The sequence below is a fragment of the Panthera uncia genome, chromosome X (genome assembly GCF_023721935.1).
Source record: "Panthera uncia isolate 11264 chromosome X, Puncia_PCG_1.0, whole genome shotgun sequence".
Classification (NCBI taxonomy): Eukaryota; Metazoa; Chordata; class Mammalia; order Carnivora; family Felidae; genus Panthera; species Panthera uncia.
The window spans coordinates 29,201,657-29,205,493 of NC_064817.1; the positions used below are offsets into that span (position 1 = coordinate 29,201,657).

Here is a 3,837-nt window from a genome sequence, read left to right on the forward strand (position 1 = left end):
CTCCCTCTTCCAGCTTCTTACATGACAGCACAGGAGATCTGTGAGGCTCTAGAGTACTGTCCTCAGGGAAGGTGGAGGCACTGTTCATCAGAGCTGCCACAGTTGAGTTTACCAGATGAGGCCACTCACATCCTCCCTTTACTCCTAGGTTATGATCCCCTATCATCCACCCTCCTGCCTGCTCCACCGACAAGAGTGAGGATGTCTCAGGATCAGGAAATTCCATGTTGCACACAGGAACAACACTATGCCCACAATGAGATCCAGGGCCTTGAGGCCACACAGGTCTCCAAGGATGTGGAGGGGACCTCTCCCTCACCCTGTCCTCTTATGCCTGGCAATATGGAGGAAGCTCTGGCTGCTAGAATACCCAGTACTCCCCAGAGTCCTCAGAGTGCCTATTCATCTTACACTGTCATCACAGCCACCTCGCCAAGCAAATCAGATGAGAGCTCCACCAGCCAAGAAAAGGAAGATAGTTCAGCTTCTTCATCAAAGGCCCTGTCAGACACTGAGAACTTGCCTGTAGACCCTCTAGATGAGAAGGTGACTTTGTTGGTGCAGTTCCTGCTGTGCAAGTATCAAATGAAAGAGCCCATCAAAAAGGCACACATGATTGATGTTGTCATCAAAGAGTGCAAGGACAACTTCCTTGAGATCCTCAGGAGAGCCTCTGAGCACATGGAGCTGGTCTTTGGTGTGATGTGAAGAAGGTGGACCCCACCAGCCACAGTTATGCCCTTGTCAACAAACTAGGACTTGCTTATGATTTGAGGCTCTGGGGTGAAGAGAGCATGCCCAAGACCAGCCTCCTGATAACTATCCTCAGTGTGATCTTCATGAAGGGCAATTGTGCCACTGAGGAGATCTGAGAAGTGCTGAATATGAGGGACCTATATTCTGGGAGGAAACACTCCATTTTTGGGAAGCCCAGGAAGTTCATCACCAAAGATTTGGTGCAAGAAAAGTACTTGGAGGACCACCAGGTACCCAAAAGTGATTCTCCATGCTAAGAATTCCTTTGGGGCCACAGAGCCCACAGTGAAACCAGCAACATGAAATTGCTGGAGTTTTTAACCAAGATCCATGAGAGTCTGACCCCAGGTGCTTCCCATTCCATTATGAGGAGGCTTTGAGAGATGAAGCAGAGAGAGCCTGAACTGGAGGCACAAACAGGGCCAGCACTACTGCCACCGAGAGGGTTCATTCCAGTGCCAGATCCAGCAGCGTCTCCCATCCCTAGTGAAGTCAGAAGCAGATTCTTCAGTTTGTCATTAAAATTAACAATTAGTCTTCTAAGTAGTGGAGGGCTGGGGTGTGGCTATAGGGAACACAATGTATAACGTCTCTGTGTCCCTCTTCTATATGGCTAACATGGAGGTTTATCTTCTTCATGGAAGGGAGAGTTCATTTTCAAATGTTCCCTTTAATGTAGCATTTTATCAGCTCCAGGATCTAAGTTTATGAATAACACTGGTCATACATTTATTGCCATTTATGAAATTTAAGAATACTAGTTTTGTTTGTTTGTAAAACAAATTTGTAAAACTGACCATCTTATTTTGTGATCTGGAAAAGATAAATGATATTCAAATAGGCATTTCTTTGGAACTATCAAAGAACTCAGCAGTAAAATAATTGGGGTCAAGATGGTCAATTATTAGCTTTCCTTAACCCTTTTAATCTCCCATTCTGTAAAATTTAGTGACACATACATGTATTTACTTAGATTATTTAAGAATATATGAGAGAAGTGCATGGGTGTCTCAGTCAGGTGAGTGCCCAACTCTTGATTTTGGCTCAGGTCATGATCCCAGGGTCGTGGGATTAAGTCCTGCATTGGGCTCCATGCTGAGCATGGAGCCTGCTTAAGATTCTCTCACTCTCTCTCTCTTCTCTGCCCCTCTCCCAAACTCTCTCTCTCTTTCAAATTAAAACAAATGTATGAGAAATAAACCGTAATAAATTACATTCCATGTACACAGGCTTATTTTTTCCCCAAATATTAGTTCATCCATCTGCATTTTGGAAAGCACTGTGTTAGTAGTGGGGATGCCAGGATAAACAAGACTCACTGCCTGCCCATATAATTTTAGATGCTAGGATCAACAATCATGTAAAGACAATGGTAGGTATCCTTTAATACCAAAAGAAAAAGTAAAAAGGAATGAAGAGTTGGGGGGTCCATATGAAGGCAGTCAAGTAAAATGTCCCAAGACAAGACAGGCTGTGACCTTGGGAAACAGCAAGTCTTTCACTGGGAGATAATTGTAAATTAAGCTGTAATACATGAGCCGAGGCTATGAGAGTGGTGACCAGGGGTCAGATCCTCAGATGGTATGTCTCACAGTTGAGAGATTAAAGCCTAGGATGGAAAACTATTCTTAGCGGCTTCTTTGGGATTATAGGTTAACCAGATCCCACCTGGAACAAAAAATGGAAGATACCCTGCATCCTTATCCAAGTGCAGTTGAACACAATGCACAAATTAGGTGTTTCATGAACACCATCTTCAAGGAGTTTGTGAGAAATAAGGGTGATACTTCGTCGAGGTGAGATACCCAAAAGCCACAGGGCTGGAACTCTGCCCTGAGTTTGCAGATCCAGAGAGTATACTATTCATTGAATAAGTTATGTTCAGTATAGTTTGGCAAGCTCTAAGCAAGACCTAGATTTTTGGAGGAGGTAAGTAAATGAAGATAGGGATGGGTTATTGGAAGGACAACTGGGAAGGAGGGAAGGAGTTGGTCCTTGACACAAATTCTAGGAATTCTGAGTTGCATTCAGTTGAGAAATACTCTCCCAAGCCCAGATTAAATAATCTATCCTCTACTGGGTTAGATTTACCAAGGTTTTTTTGTTAAGCAGCCATTTGGACTGGTTTGGTATGCCGTGTCCTACAGCACTGCATATTCTCTGACATCTCCTGGGTAAACAAATCCCAGAGAGGAAGGCACCAATGTCTGGGGTCAAAATAAACATAGTAATAACTGCCAATCATCAAAGACCCAAGGCATACCACTCACTGTACTAAGGGCTTTATATATAATACATACTTTCTAACAGTCACACATACAACACAAGGCTTATCAAGCCCATTTCACAGATGAAGAACATAAGACTTAGAAAGTTTGTGAATGTGCATAAATTCATAGGCTTAGAATGTACAGAGTTGGAACTAAACCTCCTGTTTGGATTCTTCTAGAGCTCATGCTATTCTACTCCTCCCTAATGTTCTGTTAACTCATTTCTCTTATTACCCCACAACGCTTCTCCATTTAAAAAAAGGACCTTGTAGCCAAAGTATGAAAACCAGATAGATACAGAGAAGGAACGTGAAAATGAGAATCACACGCCATTTGGGGGTTGTATGTGACATTCGTTGACCCAAAGTGCTGCTGCCTCACCCCAGGGTTCCTTGAGAGCTGCCTCTGCTCAGTAACTGGCACACGTGTACAGTCCCAACACTTGCCCACATTATGGTGCCCATCCCCTGAGTCTTTCCCAGTTGCCCTCCTGTCCAACTCTGGAAACTGACCTGCTGGCCGGCTCTTCGGTGTGTCCTCCTCTGGACACTGTACCGTGCTCCCAGTGGAACAGACTTTCCAGGATCACCTATCTGCCCCCTGACTCAGAGTATTCCAATTCCCTGCAGGTATCTCCTGGCTGACCTTCACCATGGGATCCCTCTGCTATACCCCCTTCTCTTTGAACAGTGAAATTTAGGTACATGGTCATTCCCTGACAGGCTTCTTCACCATACTCTCAAAGTGTTTTACAAGTAGGCTTGTGAGCTGAGTCTGAGTAGGCACAGAACATACTGATTCTTTGGATGTA

At 44.3% G+C, this 3,837-nt stretch overlaps 1 pseudogene; it reads left to right on the forward strand.

The window, feature by feature from the left end:
• Positions 1-201: 201 nt before the first annotated feature.
• LOC125931256 (melanoma-associated antigen B16-like) lies at positions 202-1,159 on the forward strand (annotated as a pseudogene).
• Positions 1,160-3,837: the final 2,678 nt, after the last annotated feature.